The sequence below is a fragment of the Xenopus laevis genome, chromosome 4S, assembly GCF_017654675.1.
Source record: "Xenopus laevis strain J_2021 chromosome 4S, Xenopus_laevis_v10.1, whole genome shotgun sequence".
NCBI lineage: Eukaryota > Metazoa > Chordata > Amphibia > Anura > Pipidae > Xenopus > Xenopus laevis.
The window spans coordinates 23,670,237-23,691,573 of record NC_054378.1 but is presented as its reverse complement, the minus strand read 5'-3'; the positions used below and the strand labels follow the sequence as shown (position 1 = coordinate 23,691,573).

At 44.6% G+C, this 21,337-nt stretch overlaps 1 protein-coding gene across 13 annotated transcripts in view; it reads right to left on the bottom strand.

Annotated features, from left to right (window-relative positions):
* Positions 1-5,053: 5,053 nt before the first annotated feature.
* The window catches only part of LOC108702811 (phosphatidylinositol glycan anchor biosynthesis class U protein), a 149,474-nt gene continuing 133,190 nt past the window's right edge, over positions 5,054-21,337 (bottom strand). For all 13 annotated transcript variants that reach the window (XR_005960850.1, XR_005960846.1, XR_005960849.1 and 10 more), the window contains 3 exons: positions 5,975-6,098; positions 5,625-5,718; positions 5,054-5,223 (listed from right to left, as the gene is read on the bottom strand). The gene's annotated coding sequence lies outside the window, so the exon portion shown is untranslated. The remainder of the gene's footprint in view (positions 5,224-5,624; positions 5,719-5,974; positions 6,099-21,337) is intronic.

Sequence of the window (21,337 nt, the reverse complement as noted above, 5' to 3'; positions counted from 1 at the left end):
TTCTGGGTAGAATCGGAAGCGGTGGGAAAGCATAGACCTTGTGAAAGTTCCAGGGAATCACTAACGCATCTGTAAACGCTGCCCTGGGATCTTTGGTTCTGGAGCAATAACATGGAACTTTGAAATTGTGTCGGGATGCCAGAATGTCGATGTCTGGTACCCCCCACTTGTTGGTGATTTGGGAGAATACCTCGGGATGTAAACTCCATTCCCCCTGGTCCAGTGTTTGTCTGCTGAGGAAGTCGGCTTCCCAATTGAGGACTCCTGGAATAAACACCGCTGAGATGGTCGGAACATGGAGTTCGGCCCATGTCAGGATTTTGGTAGCCTCCAGCATCGCTTGTTTGCTGCGGGTTCCCCCTTGCTTGTTGACGTAGGCTACTGCCGTGGCATTGTCTGACTGAATCCTGACTGGGTGCGCACGGAGGAGGCTGGACCAGCCCTGAAGGGCCAACACAATTGCTCGAAGTTCCAGTACATTGATTGGTAGTTGGGACTCTTGGGGGTCCCAGCGACCTTGTAGAGTGTGTTCGCGATAAACAGCTCCCCAGCCGAACAGGCTGGCATCGGTTGTCACCACTTCCCACTTGACTGGAGCCCAACTCTTGCCCGATTGTAGGTGCATTCTGTTGGTCCACCAAGAAAGGCTGCTTCTGGTGTGAGGAGAGATGGGAATGGTTTGCTGAAGATCCTGATGATTTTTGTTCCAGCATTGTAAAAAATTGCGTTGTAGAGGACGCAGATGAAATCTTGCGAACAGAACTGCTTCGAGAGCGGATACCATGAACCCTAAGAGCTGAAGGCAATCGCCGGCCGTCACTGTGGTTTGTTGTAGAAGTTTGGAGGTATTGTTGACAAGATTGTTGATCTTGTCCTCGGGAAGTTGTACCGTCTGGTGTTGGAATTCGAATTGTAGACCCAAAAAGGTTATGCTCTGGGAAGGAAGAAGTGAGCTTTTTCGGTGGTTTATCAACCAACCGTGTTGTGAAAGAGTTTGCAGGGTGATCTCCGTGTCCCTGACAGATTGCTCCTGAGTCGTAGCTGTGAGTAGGAGATCGTCCAGATATGGTAACACGTGAATCCCCATTGTTCTCAGGTGAGCGATCAATGGTGCAAGCACCTTGGTAAACACTCTTGGAGCTGTACAAAGTCCGAATGGGAGAGCCACAAACTGGAAGTGTTGGTCGTTGACTGCAAAACGGAGAAAGGGTTGAGAACTGGGGTGGATGGGAACATGGAGGTACGCATCCTGGAGGTCGATCGATGTCAGGAAACAGTCGGGTTCCATGAAAGCTATGGCCGACCTGATCGACTCCATTTTGAATTTTTGGTTGTGAATGAACTGATTTAACCTCTTGAGGTTCAGTACTGGCCGGAAGGATCCCTCTTTTTTTGAGACCAGGAAGAGATTGGAATAGAATCCCTTGATAACTTGTGATTGTTGTAGGTCCAGGACGGCTTGTTGTAAGGCTTGTCGTTTGTGTGGAGGCACCACGGATGGAACGAATTTTCTTGGAGGCAATTTGGTAAAATGAATTCTGTAGCCATTCTGGATAATTTGCAGAACCCAATTGTCTAGGACGTGAGTTTCCCAGCATGACAGGAAGTTTGACAATCGACCTCCTACTTTGGATGCTGGGTCGAGGTGGGGGCAGTCAAGTAGAGGTGGGTTTAGTGGTGGTAGGCTTCCTGTGCCTACCCGGTTGTTGCCACTGCGTCTTATTACGCCTTGCACCTTGGTCTGAGCCGGTGTTACGAAAGTTAGGTGAGCGAAAGGAACGAAAATTGCGGGTAGGAGTGGACCATGTCCGCCTATTGGTGGATCTGTTGGGTTGATCCATGCGCCCTCTTTTTCCTGGTGGAAGGAAAGTACTCTTCCCACCTGTGACTTCCGTAATGATTTGCTTGAGGTCAGGGCCGAACAAGGACTCACCAGTATAGCACAGTTTCAATAGCTTATTCTTAGAGGCGGTATCCCCAGAATGGCCTGGGTCGCTGTGGAGGGCGCGCCCTTAGGGAAAAGGCACCATGCGATCTGCCAAGTAAGACACGAGCAGGGATTATAGCTACAACGCATACCTGGTCAGGGCGCTGATTGAAGCAGCGCCATTCCACTTGCTGGAAGTGACAGCAAGGAGGGATAGGCAGACTAAGGAGGAGACAATCAGAGAATGTGGTCTCCTGATTTCACTTGCTGCAAACTGCCAGCAAAGATAGATAGGCATACCAGTGAGGAGATAGCCAAACAAAGCCCGATGGCCTGTGGCCTACTGATTCCACTTGCTGCAATATGCTAACAAGGAGCGAACAGGTATAGTGTTGATATATTGCCTGAATATATCCTTAGGATGTGTGATCAATATTCCACTTGCTGCACATGCCAGCAAGGAGGGAACAGACAAATGTTGGGAGACAGCACTACATGCCTCCATCTGTAAAAGAAATAAAATAAAAAAGTAGTAGTGAGATTTCTATCCTTCACCTCCAAGGCAGGACAAAAGAACTGAGGAACAGAGGTGGAGCCAGCCTATATATCCTGAGGGAGGGGCCAAGAGACCAATTCTTCTGTCCTGCCTCCAGAGGTGAACCTGGACATAACCCATACGTCTGCACTGACAGGAGGGCCGACTAGAGAAAGAATTGGTAGGGACACAGGCGTGTTTGAATAAACATCTGAATATCCCAGAAGCTGTGCAGAATTTGAATCATTCACTGCAAAGCTGCATTCATTTTCTGTAGGCTTCTCTTAATAACATCTAGGATTAAACACAATAAATACCTTTCCTCCGAGTGACCTCTGGTGGTTGTTTTGTGGAAGACACTTTACTACATATCCCATTATTTCTTCTTTCCATCTTCAGCTTGGGATGATGCGTCAATTCTGTATCCGCAGAAGCCTGGTTGAAATTGTTCATTGGTGAGAAATGATTCAGACAGGGCACAGAAACATAGCATGACAGCCTGAGTTTCCATTTATCCATATGATGCAGATTTAATCCCTCAGCCACTAGGGCTTAGATTCTGTCTAACTTGCTTGGGAATGGGATAATGTAAGGATCCAGATATTTAATAAATCATATCTTGCTGAGCTGGAAGCCCCCCTGCATCCAACAGGCTACTGCAACTCCCAGAAGCCCTATGCAGGAGAAGGAACGTTTTGAAATTAACACAAAATCAGGTGGTGAAACCCCTTCTGCTTTTAAACACCTGATATAAATCTCTAATTAAACAGACATCTGTGTGGCCACCCCAGCTGGAACTAATATAAAGGCCACTATATGGGTTATATGAGAGGGAGTCTTTCAGGCTCAAAATGTTTTTGCTGCCAAGAAAATAGGACATTTGGGGAGCTATCTGGGACCCCAGGCTGGGCACTTAAAAGCAGGAATGAACTTGGGTATGGGCTCAGATAAAGGAACCCTGCAGCCAAACAAGACATTAGAATCTTTGTGATTGCATCTTTAAAGGGAATATAAACCCAAATATAAACTTGTAAATGTACCCAGAGTGCTCACCTGGAAACTTTTGACAATCATTTTTTTCAGTGGTTTCTGAGATATATAGGGTGCTTTGATGTAAGATATAATTATGTTTGTCTTGGATTCTTGAACCAAAAGGCTTCTGATTATACAAAAGGCTTTAATAATCTGTCCTCACTGTAAAGAACAACCTACGTTGCCTCAAATAAAAGCTCTTTTCTTCTAGTCGGAAGGGGTGGCTTCTATTGCGGTTATCCTCTTTATGGGTAAAAAGGTCCCCCGCTATTTGTCTATAATGTCCTCTAATGTACTTGTAAAGTGTAATCATGTCCCCCTCACAAGCACCCTTTTTCCGGAGAAAACCTTGACAACCCCAACCTTGACAGTCTACCCTCATAATTTAAGTCTTCCATCCCGCTAACCAGTTTAGTTGCACGTCTCTGCACTCTCTCCAGCTCATTTATATCCGCCTTAAGGACTGGAGTCCAAAACGGCACTGCATACGCCAGATGAGTTAATGCCCTTTTTTATGCAAGACAGAACTTTATTTGCTTTAGTGGCCACAGAATGACACTGCCCAGAATTAGACAACTTATCTACAAAAACCCCTAGATCCTTCTTATTTAAGGAAACTCCCAACACTCTGCTGTTTAGTGTATAACCTGTATTTATGTTATTTTTGCCAAAGTGCATAACCTTGCATTGATCAACATTGAACCTCATTTTCCAGTTTGCTGCCCAGTTTCCCAACATAGACAAATCACTCTGCAAACTGGCAGCATCCTGCATGGAACCTATAGTTCTGCACAGTTTAGTATCATCTGCAAAAATAGAAACAGTATTTTTAATGCCCACCTCCAGGTCATGATGACGAAGGATGGTCCTTCTTGCTGTTGCTCATACAGGAAAATTCCTGAAGACTTTCGATGACATCTGAATATATGTTGAGATTCAGTTCTTTTAATATTGAGTGGCTGTCATGGATTCTAGTGCTGATACCAAAAGAACAGCATTCTTGGATTGTAACATTTTAATCAGAATGCTGTGCGCCCAATTCCCACGTAAAGGCCCAGGTTGCACCTGAGCAGAGTAGGTCTTGATTCAAAGCCAGAGGTGACAATGGGGGGGGGGGTAGTAATAACACATAATGTAATCTGAGGAAGAAAAGGGGAAGAGTGCTGAACCGTTCGATTGAAAGATTAAAATCGTTCGATTGAAAGATTAAATCTTTCGAATCAAATGATTTTACTTTGACTTTAAAAAAACATAGAAAAATGCTCTAGAAGGTCCCCATAGGCTAACATAGCACTTCGGCAGCTTTAATTTGGCAAAGTATTTAAGAGACAGTACTTCAATTATCGAATGGTCGAACAATTTTACTTCGATTCGAAGTAGCCTATTCGATGGTCAAAGTATCCAAAAAATTACTTTGAAATTCAAACTTTTTGAACCTCAAAAATTCCCTCGAATCCACTTCGACCCTTGATAAATCTGCCCCTAAATAACTTTAAAAAGGGGTTGGATACCTTTTTAGCAAGGGAGAAAATAACTGTAAATAAAAAATCAATTCAGAGAATGGTCAAATTGCCACCTTTAATGTCAAGAAGGGATTTATCTCCTCCTCTAAGGTGAATTGGAGAGGCTTCAGGTGGGCTCATCGTCTTCATCACCAAGCAGTTAGGCAGGTTTTAGTTAGTAGAAAAGGGACATCAAGTTTTCAGCCCCTCTTATTTGACAGAAGAACCTATACAAAGAAAAAAAAAAGAAAACCGTAAACACCGACAACTAAGTATTGCTGTTTACATGAAAGAACTGTGCCAAGCCAACCATTTAGCCTGTTTAGCAACTGTTCTACCAATGTCACTACTGTAGGTCTGTTACTGTGATTCTTATGGCATGTGACTACATGATTTACATGTAAATACACTTAGCCCTGCTGTCTGGTGAAGGCCATTTATTTGAGAGGCCCAGTTTGGAGGAACCAAATTAATGTCTTAATGTCTTTCTGTTGCAGGAGATACAACCCTTGGAATCACTGTTCGCTATCCTTACAGGAGTATAGGGGGGTGGGAACAGAATAAAATGAATATGGGTTTCCCCTATATTTAAACAACGAATACACCAATTGGACTGCTCCCAGCTTACCCCTCCTGCACTGCTCCGTGTATTCCTTGCTGGGTGCTCTGGCTGCAGCGTCCCCACCACTTGTCACACACCAAACCAAAGGAAAGACGGCACTCTATTCAAGGATAAGACAGGTTTATTACAGACCCCACAGGGATCTCGAGCATTACGAGTTTCTGGACTCAATCCCTTAATCAGAGGCATCATATTTCCCCTATATTTGCCTTCTGGGCACTGGAGTTGGGGCAGACTTCCTACAAAATGTACAGTTTCTTTTGTGCTCTCTTTTTAATTTGTATGCACTTTATGCTAACAGAAGAAAAGCAAGCAATAAATTACATCTGCTTTGTTGTGTGTACTTGTGTAATTACCTGCATAGACACAGTATAAGAGAACATTGGGGGTGAACATCAAGCAAATTCCGGGGGCCAAAAGGCACCTTGATGCAGGCGTCAAATGCGCAAACGTCCTAAGAGTCCCCTGGAATCCCTTATCCTGTGAAAAGTGAAGGACAAATGATTATGCAGAGGTGCCCGATCAGTACACACACACCCACTGTTGATAGGGCAGGGTCCAAAGAAAATAAATAGGATTTTGGTCACTTGGGAAATAACTCACCCTGTTTATAAAGGAGTTTTCACCCTGGCCTTGAACAAGGCAAGAGTTCTTAAAAAAGCAGTCATGGGAATTAGTGCTTGGGATAAAGCACACAAGAGAGTGGAATATGGCACTTTATTAGTACATTTATGGGCCCTCTTACCCAGTATGCCTGGAACCTGGGGTGTTCTGAAAAATGGGTCTTTCCATAATTTGGATCTTCAGATCTTTAGTCTACTAGAAAATCATGTAAACACTAAGGGGCACATTTTCCTGGCCACTTCATGTCAGCAATACTATGGGTATTCGCCCCGCCCCCATATCCCAGTTAGCATTGTCCCTCCCCCAAAGAAAACGATAAAGGACCCAACCCCTCCTCACTTACTTGTCTTTTTTGCTTAGTCTTCATTCTAGTTAGCATGGGACATCTTGGCGGCAGTTTTTGATCAGATCCAACTCTTCAGAAAGGTTGGCGATTTCTGAGGGCTATTCATTCAGTGAAACTGTCGCATGAAGCCCCCTCAGCAGGAATCCAATTCCTTATTACAGGCTGCTCCAGGTTAGTGATTTGAAAAGTCGCTACTGGTGTGTGGGATCCCAGGTGTTTTTTTTACCAAACATACTTCCTAAGGTGCATGTTTTTCGAGTGCACGTTTTTTCGCGCGCGTGCGTATGGTCGCGCGCACACGCGTATTGTCGCGCGCACGTTTTGTCGCGCGCGCGCGTTTTGTCGCACGCACGTTTTTTCTGGCATTTTTCAGCTTTTTAAAAGAAGTCGCCATTTTGGTATGCTGGAAAGTGCATACATTTGGAAGTGGATACTTCAGTTTTTCTGTTCCAGTCAGGTAATTAGATGCCTGTCTTACAGAAAGGTCAGGTTTGTAAAAACTCAATTCTCATTGTTTTTTCTCCTGTATTGCTTGTAGCACACCAGGAGGGACTGAAGTGTACTGGTGATCTCACAGCCTCAGTTACAGCTGCCCTTGTTGCTTGGTATGTCCCTCTTAGTTTTCTCTTAGCAGTGTTTTTTTTTTAACACTTTCATTTTCAATTGTTTTTTTTTTTTTTTTGTTGTTGTTGTCTCTTCAGCTTGCCTTATGGAGTCCTTACAGAGGAAAAGAAGGAAGCTTGGCTCTTCTTCTCAAGTTTGTGCAGGCTGCTTTGACGCTCCTTTGCCGGGGAAGAAATTTTGTAAATCATGCTTTGGCCTTCTACTACAGGATACGCCTGTTAGTGAAATCCCTTCAGGCCAAGGGGCTTCAGTGTCCAGGGAGGAGTCTGACTCCTCTGATTTCTCAGGAGAGGAAAGTCTAGAACCGATGTCGGAGTTGTTTTCTGAGGAGGAAGAAGAGGAGACGGAATCTTCATCATTTGATTTGACCTTAATCCCTCCGTTAATTAAAGCAATAAAATTAATCTTGGAGTAGAAGAGGAAGCGGACGCCCAGAAGTCTAAGGTGCTCCCATCTTCTTCAAAGCCAAAACAATTTTTTCCTCTTTTTCCGGAAGTGGCAGAATTAATCTCGGCAGAATGGGGAAAAGCAGCTAAAAAGGTCTCTTTTGCGTCTATGACTACGAGATTTGCAAAATTATATCCATTTAAAGAACAGGATACCAAGAACTGGGATACAGCCCCAGCAGTGGATTCACCTGTGATTCATTTGGCAAAGAAGACAATTTTGCCAATTGATGATTCGTCAGTACTAAGAGATCCCATGGATAAAAGAGTGGAGACGGAGCTTCGTAAGGCATATCAAGTGGCAGGAGCCTCATGTAAGCCGGCAGTAGCTCTGGTTTCAGTGGCAAAGGCAGTCTCCTTGTGGATCGACAGTTTGGATAAAGCGATTGCTGAAGGTACGGATACAGCTGACATTAGTGCTGGATTATCAGAATTAAAGATGGCAGTGGCATTTATGTCGGAAGCAGCAGTGGATTTGACGCGGTTGGCTTCCAGGTCGATGGCTGTGTCAGTGTCGGCAAGAAGAGCATTGTGGCTCAGATCTTGGGGTGCAGATGCGGCTTCTAAGCTAAGTCTCTGTAACCTACCTTATGTTGGGGAAAATCTTTTTGGTCCTAAATTACAAGAGGTCATAGAAAAAGCGACAGGTGGGAAGAGTACTTTCCTGCCGCAAGAAAGGAAAAAATTGAAGGCTCAACCCTTTAAAGGTTTTTTTTTTCGAGGCTCAGGAAGAGCTAGAGGTTATGCCAGTAACTATAGATACTTTGGCAGAGGCAGTTCAAGACAGTCGTCTTGGAGAGGGGGTCACTCCGCAGTTATCAGGGGGAACAGAATCAAACTGTCCCCAACTTCTAAAAATCCTCCTGACGATCATGGAGTAATGGATGCTCGAGTAGGGGCAAGACTTTCAAGGTTTTACGAGGTCTGGAAGCAGTCAATTTCAGACCAGTGGGTACTGGACTTATTGAAAAGAGGTTACCGCATAGAATTTTTGTCGGTTCCAACTCTGAATTTTTTTTTGGTTTCCCCTATGCCTCGAGGTCAAGAAAAGAAAAAAGCCCTCGAAGAGTATGTCCAAATCATGTTGGACCAGGAGGTAGTGGTGCCAGTGCCTCAGGAAGAAAGGGAAAAAGGCATTTATTCCCTGCTCTTTCTAGTGAAGAAGGCTTCGGGAGGGTGGAGGCCAGTGCTGGATTTGAAGAAACTGAATTCCTTGGTGCATCTTCAAAAATTCAAAATGGAGTCGATAAACACCATTATTGCGGCAGTCCAGGCAGGAGACTGGCTCTTGTCGATCGATTTGAAAGATGCATACCTTCATCTTCCGATAGCAGATCAGCATCAGCGTTTTCTACGCTTTGCGGTTGGACACAGGCATTTTCAGTTTCGGGCCCTTCCCTTTGGTCTCTCAACATCTCCAAGAACGTTTACCAAGGTACTCATCACCCTGGTCGCAGAGCTAAGGAAACAGGGCCTGACGGTCTGGCATTACTTGGACGATATCCTCCTATCCGCAAGGTCTCCAGAAGTCCTTTTGTTACACAGAGAGATTGCAATTTCTTTTCTTCAATCTCACGGGTGGCTAATCAACTGGGAAAAAAGTCAGTTGCAGCCATCTCAATCCCTAATTTACCTGGGGGCTCTATTCAACACAGTAGACAATGTGGTTCAATTGCCACAACAGAAGATAGAGCGCATGGTGAAAGAAATGGAAGTTTTCTGTCTCCAAGGGGAGGTCTCAGCGAGACGATTTATGTCTCTCCTAGGCTTGATGGCAGCCTCCATTCCAATGACCAAATGGGCCAGATTCCATATGAGGGAGGCACAACGTTATTTCCTGACCCATTGGAATCGATGGGAAATCAATTGGAATCAGTTAATTCCTCTTTCTCCCGAACTCAAGGTCGGCCTTCAATGGTGGATGAACCCTTCAAATTTGTCCAGGGGTTTTCCCCTTGCTCCAATAAATTGGAGGATAATAACAACAGATGCCTCCTCCCAAGGTTGGGGAGCTCTCCTGGAGAGCAGTGTGGCCCAAGGAATCTGGAAGTCTCCATTGAAAGTGCACGCAAATGTGTTAGAGCTAAGAGCAGTGTTTCAAGCACTGCAGGCCTTTGCTCCAGATATAAAAGGAATGGCGGTAAAGGTCAAGGGAGACAATTCCTCAGCAGTGTCCTATATAAGGAAACAGGGAGGAACAAAAAGTTTGCTACTATGGAAAGCAGTATGTCCAATCCTGAGCTGGGCGGAGCAGAATCTGGAGAATCTGACAGCAGTTCATGTTCCAGGGATTCTCAATCAGAAAGCGGACTTTCTCAGTCGTATGACTTTGTCAAAACACGAGTGGAAGCTGCATCCAGACATTTTCCACCGGCTAGTAGAGAAGTGGGGTCTTCCGGAAGTGGACCTCATGGCCTCTCCGGACAATGCTCAACTGCCGATATTCTATGCAAGATATTTCAGCCCTCTAGCTCAGGGGACAGATGCACTCCTTCAGCCCTGGTCGTTCCGTCTAGCCTATGTGTTCCCACCAATCCCTCTCCTCCTTCAAGTCCTACTGAAGGTGATTCAGGAGGAAGCGGAGCTCATCCTCGTGGCCCCTTATTGGCCTCGTCGCCCATGGTTTCCTCTGCTCAGAAGACTGGCAGTAGCAGACCCGTGGCCGATTCCTATGAGGGAGAATCTACTGACCCAGGGACCAGTGGCACATCCAGACCCACACTCGCTCTCATTGATGGCATGGAGATTGAGCGCAAAAGGCTTGTAGCTTTGGGGCTCTCTGAAGCAGTGGTGGCTACATTGCTTAGGGCAAGAAAAAGTAATACGTCTACCACATATTATAAGATTTGGGAAAGATTTCTCCTATGGCAATTGGAGAAGGCTAATTCCTGTTTTCCACCACCTTTACCTCAGGTTTTAGAATTCCTGCAGGAAGGATTGAGCAAAGGTTTGCAATACAGAACTCTAAAAGTTCATGTAGCAGCACTTTCAGCTATGACTGGGATAAGATGGGCAGAAGATCCGTTAGTAAAGCGTTTCTTCTCAGCCACATTAAAGATTTGTCCTCCAAAAAGGACTTTATCTCCTGCTTGGGATCTACCAACGGTGCTAAAAGCCCTTTGTGAACCTCCATTCGAGCCTTTGCAAGAGGCGTCCTTATGGTTGGTGACCCTAAAGACTTTATTCTTGGTGGCAATAGTTTCAGCAGCGAGAGTCAGTCTCCTACATGCTCTGTCTGTAGAAGAGCAAAACATTTCCTTTTGGCCGGATAAAGTAATTTTAAAGCCTCCAGACTCATTTCTACCCAAGGTGGTTTCCACATTTCACCTTGCACAGGACATAATAATCCCTATCATACCGGAGGAGCCCAACCTTTCCTCGAAGCTCCAGAAGCTAGATCCGGTGAGGATGCTGAGACATTATTTGGCTATGACTCAGTCTTTGAGAAAGTCTGGAAGTCTGTTTGTGATACCGGCAGGTCCTCGAAAAGGGGAACAACCAGCGAAGTCTACAATTGCTAGATGGATTGTGATCTTGATACAAAAATCTTACAATCTTCAAGGCAAGCAGGCACCAGCAGGGCTAAAAGCTCATTCAACTAGGGCTGTGGCTACCTCCTGGGCAGCAGAAGCGGAGGTTTCAGAATCGGCAATTTGTGAGACAGCAGTTTGGTCATCTGCTCGAACCTTCTTTAAATTCTATCGTTTGAATGTTAAGAAACCTTCTCAACATAATTTTGCTTCCGCAGTTCTGCGGTCTTTTTCTGTTAATTAAAAGCTATTTATGCCCTCCCTCTTGTTTGGTTGTCATTGCTTGGGTATAACCCATAGTATTGCTGACATGAAGTGGCCAGGAAAAATGAAATTTCCTATCATACTTACCGTAAATTTCTTTTCCTGGCCACTTATCATGTCAGCAAACCCACCCTCTGTTGACTAAATTATGAGACAAGTAAGTGAGGAGGGGTTGGGTCCTTTATCGTTTTCTTTGGGGGAGGGACAATGCTAACTGGGATATGGGGGCGGGGCGAATACCCATAGTATTGCTGACATGATAAGTGGCCAGGAAAAGAAATTTACGGTAAGTATGATAGGAAATTTCATTTTTCTAAGGGTGGAATATTGAGGGTTAATAAACCCTCAAATTCGACCCTCGAATGTGAATTCGTAGGATTTACCGCAAATCCTACGATCGAACGATCTAAGGAAAAATCGATCAATCGAACTATTCGAAGGATTTTAATCGATCGATCGAAGGATTTTCCTTCGATCAAAAAAACCTTAGAAAACTGATGGGGAAGTTCCCAAATAGGCTAACATTGTAGCTCGGTAGGTTTAAAGTGGCGAAATATGTAGTCAAAGTTTTTTTTAAAGAGACAGTACTTCGACTATCGAATGGTCAAATAGTCAAACGATTTTTAGTTTGAATCGTTCGAATCGAAGTCGTAGTCGAAGGTTGTAATAGCCTATTCGATGGTCGAAGTATCCAAAAAAAAAAGACTTTGAAATTCAACATTTTTTTTACTTTGAATCCATCACTCGAGCTTAGTAAATGTGTCCCCAAATAAACCCAATAGGCTGGTTCTGCTTCCAATAATGATTAATTATATCTTAGTTTGGTTCAAGTACAAGGTGCTGTTTTAATACAGAGAAAAATGAATTAATTTTAAAATGTGGATTAATTGATTCCAATGGAGTCTATGGGAGACAGCATTTCTGTAATCCGGAGCTTTATGGATAATGGGTTTTGGGTTTCCAGATAACGGATCATGGGGGCAGCCATTCAAAGGAGAAAAGGCTGAAGTTACACAGCAGATAAGCTCTGTAGAACATAATGGTATCTGTTATCCATTATTTAACCTGTGTCATATAGCCTTTTTTAAATTTCCGACAATGCTACACAGCAGCTTGTTTATATGAACTATAGTCGTGTTTCTGGAGCAAACACAGCAGTTTTACCAGTGTAGGGCAACAGTACATTCTATTTTCATTAAAACACTTTCATTTTTTTTGGTGTTACTGTTCCTTTAAGGACACTTTTGGTGTAGTACAACTCTCAAGCACTTTTTCCATTGAAAGGGAACACAGAGTCCCTACAAAGTAATCCCCCTGTGGGCTCCCCCTGGGCCACTAATAGCCAAACTACTGAATGTGTGAGACCATGAAGAACTTGAAGTTGTAAGTTTTGGTATGATGTAGAGAGTGATATTCAGAGACAATTTGCATTGGTTTTCATTTTTTATTATTTGTGGTTTTAAGTTAGTTTTTTATTAAGCAGCTCTTCAGTTTGTAATTTCAGCAATCTGATTGCCAGGATCCACATTACCCAAGCAACCATGCAGTGATTTGTAAAAGAACCTGGAATATGAATAGAAGAAGCCTGATTAGAAAGATGAGTAATAAAAAGTAGCAATAACAATACATTTGTCACCTTACAGAGCATTTGTTTTATATGGGGTCAGTGATCCCGATTTGAAAGCTAAAATTATCAAAATAATAAAGAAATGATCAAATGCTCAATGTGAACAGACGCATGGAGTAGAGCTCCTCTCTCAGGGCCGCTACAATTCTGTTTTTACAGGGCACTTAACATTGCTACAACGGCTGCAGCTGCACCTGCAGCGGCAACCTCAGAAAATCCTTATGGGGCAGAATACAAGACCAGAAACGGGCCTCCTCTGCAGCAGGGCGGCTGGATAAATTTGCACTTGAGGAAAATAAAGATGGCGACCGCAACTCTGCTAGCAGGCCTCCCTCTCCTCCCTCCCCACAACAGGCATCTGAACCCACGTTGCAGGAGATACTGCAGGAGATCAGGGAGTCAAAGGAAACATGCACTAGCTTAATAAGTGCTAAGACTGATGAAATAAAAACTCGACATGTCTGTAATTAAACAGGATCGACAAAAGCCGAGGGAGCGTACCGCCGCAGCTGAGCAGCGCATAGGAGACCTGGAGGATACATGCGGCCCACTACCACAGCGCATCCAGGAACTACAACGTATGGCCACAAACAGCATTTCTAAGGCGGACGACTTAGAAAATTGGCTGTGCCGCAACAATCTGCGGTTTGTGGGCTTTCCGAACAGAACGGAAGGAGACAAGCTGGAGCACTTCATAGAGGACTGGCTGGCTGTAACCTTTGACCGGGCGAACCGTTCCTCCACCTTTGCTGTAGAAAGAGCACACCTGATCCCAACAAGACCTGCGCCACCGGGGGCACCCCCTCGGCCGTTCATTGCCAGGCTCATAATCGCCAGAGACACCGTCCTCTCCTTGGCAAGTAACCAGGCGGCCTTAAAGCATCAAGGAGCAACCAGCTCAATCTATGCTGATTATTCTGCAGAGGTACAGAAGCAGAGGGCCAAATTTCTGGAGGAGAAGAAGAGTCTACGGTCCGCAAAGATGATCTAGGCAAGGGGTAGGCAACCCGTGGCTCCGGAGCCTCATGCGGCTCTTCATCCTGCTTGCTGCGTCTCTGTCTTGCACCTTTGCCTGTCATGTCGTCCAGGTCCGGACTGAGAATTAAAATAGGCCATGGCATTTCAGCCCACAAAATACTGACTTTCTATGGCACCTTATAGCAGCCCCTCTGGCATTTGCCAGAACCCACAGATTGCTAGTCCGGGCCTGATGTCGTCTAGGTGCACCAGCAGCAGGTGTGAGGACTGTATAGACGTCCCAGGAATGACAGGCAAGACCGAGCCGCAGCAAGATGATTCATCATGGTCCTTACAGCGGTCACACACTCAAGACAAGAGAGGGAAGATCAGCATGGAGCTTCAGAAACAGAAGTCACATTGAACAGATGAGAAGACTAGCATTTAATAGGGCTATTCAGTGTTTAATTTATTTTAAAGTAGGCCTACACATGCACACTGCACTTTTGTTTGTTGTATTCTGATGTTGTAACAGTTAAAATTAAATAAAGGCTAAAACTATTAAAAGTCTATAAACTGTGTTATGTTTTGCGGCTCCAGACTATTTTTCTTTAGTGGACGAGGGGTGCAAAATGGCTCTTTTGATAGTAAAGGTTGCTGACCCCTGATCTAGGCTATGTTATACCCTGCGAGATTAAGAATCATCATCATCATTTATTTATATAGCGCTGTCAAGATACGCAGTGCTTTACTGCAGTTATAGCAAACGGAATAAATGGTGGATAACAGACAAGGATTACAGAGTACAATAGGGTTTACAAACTAAAAGGTTAGGGTACAATTGAGACATTATGATTGTATAAACACTTTGTCATTTTTGATACAGCAATGATTAATTAAGGTACATGGAATAGGCCTCTTTAAACAGATGGGTCTTTAAGGAGCGCTTGAAAGTTTGGAAGGTAGGAGAAAGTCTGACAGCTGTGGCAGAGAGTTCCAGAGAAAAGCAGAAGCCCGAGAGAAGTCTTGTAGACGAGAATGGGCAGAAGTGACCAGAGGAGAAGTGAGGCGAAGATCAGAAGCAGAGCGTAGGTTTCGTGAAGGAGTGTATTTGGAGATTAGAGATGAAATATAGGGAGGGGTTTCATGATTAAGGGCCTTGAATGTGAGTGTAAGTAATTTGAATTTGATTCTAGAAGAGATTGGGAGCCAGTGAAGGGACATACATATGGGAGCAGCTGATGTTGAGCGGCGAGCTAGATGAATGAGTCCAGCGGCCGCGTTTAGAATAGATTGGAGTTGTGAAAGGTGACTTGTTGGAATACCTGTGAGGAGTAAGTTGCAGTAATCAAGGCGGGAGATGATGAGAGACTGAATCAGTGTTTTAGTTGATTCTGAACTGAGATAGGGTCGCATACGAGCAATGTTGCGCAGTTGAATACGGCAAGATTTTGCAAGTGTTTGAATGTGTGGTGAAAAAGACAGATGAGAGTCTAAGATGACTCCTAGGCAGCGTGCCTGTGTGGTGGAATGAAAGGTGGTGTTGTTTACGGTGAGTGATATCTGAGGGACAGGGGAAGATCTTGGAGGAAATATAATGAGTTCTGTTTTAGAAAGGTTCAGTTTCAGGTGGCGCTGTGACATCCAGGAGGAGACAGCAGAGAGACAGTCTGTGACTTGGGAAAGGACAGAATTAGAAAGATCAGGAGTAGACAAGTAGAGTTGGGTGTCATCAGCATAAAGGTGATACTGAAGTCCAAATGACTGAATGAGTTTTCCTAGTGAAGTTGTATAGAGCGAGAATAGCAGGGGGCCAAGAACAGAGCCTTGAGGAACTCCGACAGAGAGTGGGAAAGTAGTAGAAGTAGAGTTTGAGAAGGAAACTTTAAAGGAACGGTCAGACAGATAAGATGTAAACCATGAAAGAGCAGTGTCCCGAATGCCAGATGAGTGTACAATGTAAAGGAGGAGTGTGTGGTCAACTGTGTCAAAGGCTGCAGAGAGATCTAGAAGGATTAGAATGGAATAATGACCTTTAGACTTTGCCAATAGAAGATCATTGGTTACTTTGGTGAGTGCAGTTTCAGTCGAGTGTGATGGGCGGAAGCCAGATTGCAAGGGGTCGAGGAGGGAGTTGTGAGTGAGATGCTGGATCAGGCGTTTGTAAACAAGCCTTTCTAGTAATTTGGATGCGAATGGAAGAAGGGAGACCGGTCGATAGTTAGTGGGACAGCTGGGATCAAGGGAAGGTTTTTTGAGGATAGGAGTGATTAGTGCTTGTTTGTATAATGATGGAAATGTACCAGTAGAGAGTGAAAGATTGAATAGGTGGGTAAGTGCAGGAGAGAGTGTATCAGAGATTGGGTGGAGAAGGCGAGAGGGTATGGGGTCAAGGGAGCAGGTGGTGGGTTTTGAGCTGGCTAGAAGTTTGCTAACTTCATCTAGAGTTGCAGGGGTGAAGGAGTGCAAAGTAGATGTGAGTGGACTGCACGTTGGTCTGAGATTGTTGTCGGACGGTATGCTCAGCCTAATGAGATCGATTTTTTCATTAAAGAAATGAGCAAGGTCTTGGGCGGTAACATTAATAGGTGGAGGAGGTGGAGGGGGGCATAGGAGTGAGTTAAATGTGGCAAACAGCTGCTGTGGTTTGGAGGACATAGTAGATATTAGATAAGAGAAGTATTGTTCTTTGGCTAATGATAGAGCTCGGTTATAGCAGGAAAGCATGACTTTGAAGTGGATGAAGTCAGGATCAGTTCGTGACTTTCTCCACCGTCACTCAGCTGATCTACTACATCTTCTGAGGTACCGTGTTACACTAGTGTGCCAGGGTTGGGGTTTAGCTGGCCGGCTGTGACGGGTGGTAGAAGGTGCAAGGGAGTCAAGTGCTGTTGAAAGGGCATCGTTGTAGAGAGAAGCTGCCATATTGGGACAGGAGAGAGTATTAATATGAGATATGGATTGTGCTGATACTGTTGATAATTGTTGTGGTTCAAAGGCATTAAGGTTTCTGTACGTGTGGGTAGAGAGAGATGGTTGTGAAGGTGCAGGTGAAAGCAGTATCTGAAAGGAGAGTAGATGATGGTCAGACAGAGGGTAGGGAGAGTTAATTAAGTTGGATGGGCAGCATGAGTGGCAGAATATAAGGTCAAGAGCATGACCCTCGATGTGGGTAGGTGAGTCGGTCCACTGAGAGAGACCAAAAGAAGCTGTTAGAGAGAGAAGTTTAAAGGTGGCAGCAGAAGCAGAGTTGTCAATGTTGAAGTCCCATAAAATGAGAGCAGGTGTCTCACTGGAGAGAAAGTATGGAAGCCAGGCAGCAAAGTGATCCAAGAAGGTGGAGTAAGGACCTGGGGGGCGATATATGACAGCAACACGCAGAGAGATTGGAGAAAACAAACGTATGCTGTGGACTTCAAAAGAAGTGAAGGAGAGAGAAGTCGGTGTAGTTAGATTTTGAAACCTACATTTGGGGGAGAGAAGAAATCCCACCCCACCGCCATGACGGCCATCCGGTCTAGGAGTGTGAGTAAGTGAGAAGCCTCCATAGCAGAGGGCAGCAGGTGAAGCAGTGTCTGAGGGGGAGAGCCATGTTTCAGTGATTGCAAGAAGGTGAAGGGATTTACCTATAAAGAGGTAATGAATGGAGCAGCGCATTTTTTTGTGTTCCCACAGGAGGCGAACGACTGGATGGAGGCGAATAACATTCCGGCACTACAGTAATATCCTACCATGGCATCCTTGGGGCCATGGCAACCCCAGTTGGGTTATTGAGTTATTGCTCAAGATGTGTTTTTTTTCCCTTCAATTATACTTGTCATATGTTACTGTTATATCACACCAAGGGACAATGGGTATGATAGCAATAAGTTGGAATGTGAGGGGTCTCAAATACCCCATTAAATGGAGGCTGGTCCTGGACTATCTGAAGCAAAAGAATGTTAAGATAGTTTTCCTGCAAGAAAGCCACTTGGTGGGAGGAAAAACCTTAGCATTAAAAAAGCCGTGGATGGGCTGGGCTTACCACTCTACCCACTCCTGTTATTTCTCAGGTGTTTCCACTCTAATCCATAAAACAGTCCCTTTTGTGATGGAAAGTATTGAGATGGATATTAAGAGAAGGTATATTTTCATACATTGCTTCATCAATAATGTGGAACTAATCCTTGAGAATATATATACCTGTATATCCCTCCCCCATTTAAGGAGGATTGCCTAATTAAGCTAACGCAGAGTATGGCCAGATATCCACATGCGAAGGTAATTGCAATGGAAGATTAAAATGCACTTCTAAATGTAGACATGGACAAAATGGTAAAGCCAGATTAAACGGTGCACAGGGGTGACAAAGGCCTTCAGCGAATCCTAGAAGGGTTGGGACTGGTAGAAGCTTGGAGGCATCTTCACCCTAAAACTAAAATCAACTCTGCCCTGGTGGACAGCCCAACCTTGCCATTAATAACAAAAGCGCAGTATCTCCCCAGGGGGATTTCTGACCATGCACCATTAGAAATAGTGCTCCAATTGGGAGTGTGTGGTTCGAAAGCCAAGATGGTCTTTGGAAACGGTCTGGCTAAAAATATTAGACAATGAAACCACACTAGATGCTACTATACACGACTTCTTTAACATTAATGTTGGGTCCGCAGACGCCCTCACAGTCTGGGATGCCTTTATAAGAGGCCATCTAGGGGCAGAGATATCTGCAAGGCTATGCATATCAAAGTAGTCTAGAAAATGCAATAGTGGCAGCAGAAAGGCAAGTTGCCCTCCACCCTACAGGGAATAACCTTAATACTCTTAATATTAAAACAGCAAGAGTACAATCAGTATATGACCCAAAAGGCACAAAGGCACCAGTTGTTTACTAAGGCCCAAATATATGAACAAGGGGAAAGAGCTGGAAAATGCTGGCTCACTTAGCAAAACAGAATTCATCCCCACCTGCAATTTTGGCGCTGCAGGACATGTCAGGCAATACCATCACTCATGTTGAGGGAATTAAACAAACACTGGTGCAATGCTATAAAGACCTTTGCTCCTCGAAGCCGCAAAAACCGCTTTCTGAGATTGACACCTTTCTACACGGTTTGAACACCCCTAAACTGACTCCCCAATATAGGGTTTTTCTGGATGAAAAGATCAAATTAGCTGAAATTGTCACCACATCTCCTGGAGACCTTTAACGCAGCACTGGCAGAGGGGAGGTTGCCGGGCTCAATGTATGAAGCAGCGATAGCCTTGCTGCCAAAGTCAGGAAAGGACCAGAAGCTATGTGAGTCATATAGACCCATCTCCCTCCTCACAGCACATGTCAAAATTCTGGCCAAAATACCTGCCAAGCGACTTAGTAAAGTAATCACCATGCTAATGAACCCTGACCAAACCGGATTTATTCCAGGCAAAACAGTAGCACTCAATACTATTCCTGAATCTCACAGCCAACCATGATAACCTGGGGTCAAAGGGCTATAGCATCCCTGGATAAAGCTAAAGCCTTTGACACCGTCGAGTGGCCATATTTATGGAAAACTCTCACTCATTTTGGCATAGGCCCAATCTATCAAAAAATGGTTCAACTACTTTACCACTCCCCCAAGCCTCGTTGAGAGTGAACCTTAACTTGACAACCCCTTTTAAGATTGCGAGGGGGACCAGACAGGGCTCTCCTCTGTCCCCCATTCGCCCAAGCAGTTAGGCAAGAAACTAGCATAGTGGGTTTCAATATCCGAGGCTTAGAGGAAAAGATCCAACTCTATGCGGATGATACTCTTGTGTACCAAGGAGATAGGGGGCCATCTCTAACAGCACTGCTGGAAATAACCCAAAACTTTGGGGAAATATCTGGCCTGAAAGTTAGCCCTTCCAAATCGGTGTTGTTCCTACTAGACCCCCCTGGACCTGACTGGGTACCAGCTATCTGTAGGCTGCAGGTTGTGGACAAATTCACCTACCTAGGGGTGAGGTAACAAAGGACCTTAGACAATACCTCAAACACAATGTAGACAATGAAATCAGCTGGTTAATAGAAAAAATTTAAATTTGGAAAAGCTTACCACTGGGGCCGGTAGGAAAGATACAGCCGATAAAAAATGTTTGTCATGCCTAAACTGCTTTATCCATTGTGGCATTCCCCGGTATGGGTCTCAGCTAAAACTTTCGTGACAATTAACACAACACTGAGAAGCTTTATATGGGACAGTTCAGGCCTAGGCTAAGTCTCCAGATGCTTATGAGACTTAAAAATGAAGGAGGATTAGCCCTGCCTAATATGTTATACTATTTCTTGGCAGCTCAACTTACACATTTAGGTAGGTGAATACTACAACCAACCCGCTACCCCCCGCTGTATAAATTATGGATGTAGTGGAAAAAACCCCAAACTTCCCGTGGGATGCAGTTATTGGAGCTAAGACAAAAGATGCAAACCTAATCCTCACCACTCAACTGAGAGTGCTGCGAAAGGCTCATTCAGAAATTAACTTCTCCCACATGGTCCCACAAACTCCTCTATGGCACAATGCGCAATTCCCCAAAATCGAAAAAATTCAACCTCCAAACTGTTGGATTATCCTAGGGATTACAGCTATATCGGATATATGGGTGGATGACTCCCCAAAAACATATACTGAGCTCAAGGCACAATATAACTTGCCAAGCTCACAATGGCTGGTGTATATGCAAGTCAGGAGTGCAATAAAATAACGGGACAGAAGCAAACCTATCAGGTTAGCTCCATCACTACTCCTGGAGAATCTGGTGAAACCTAAGCAGAAAGGTGTGTTATCCAACCTGTATAGGAGGTTAGTAAAATCCTATACAGCCAGCAACATCATTAAGAGTAGTGAGGAGTGGGAAAATGACCTGGGGTATATAACAGACACCCAATGGGCTGAGGCAATACAGGCTCCTACACATATATCCATTAGTTATAGAGACAAAATACTACAATTATATATGGTTCACAGGGCATAGCTCACCAGAGAGAAGTTAAATAAGATGTACCCCAGTATATCACCAACATGTCTTAGATGTGGGGCTCTAAAAGTCAATCTGTTGCACACAGTATGGCAATGCCCAGAGCTACAAGGTTACTGGAAAGAAATCCTAACTCACCTTTCAAAGGTTTCAAACTCAGCTCTGCCAGCCCAGCCGGGACTATGCCTACTAAACATAGCGGTTAAAGGACGGGTGATAGCACCCTAAAGGAGGCTTGTAGCTAAAGCTCTATTTCATGCCAGGCGCCTAATAACTAGCAATTGGAAAAACGGCTCCTCCACAGCTGTCACAGAGTGGCATTG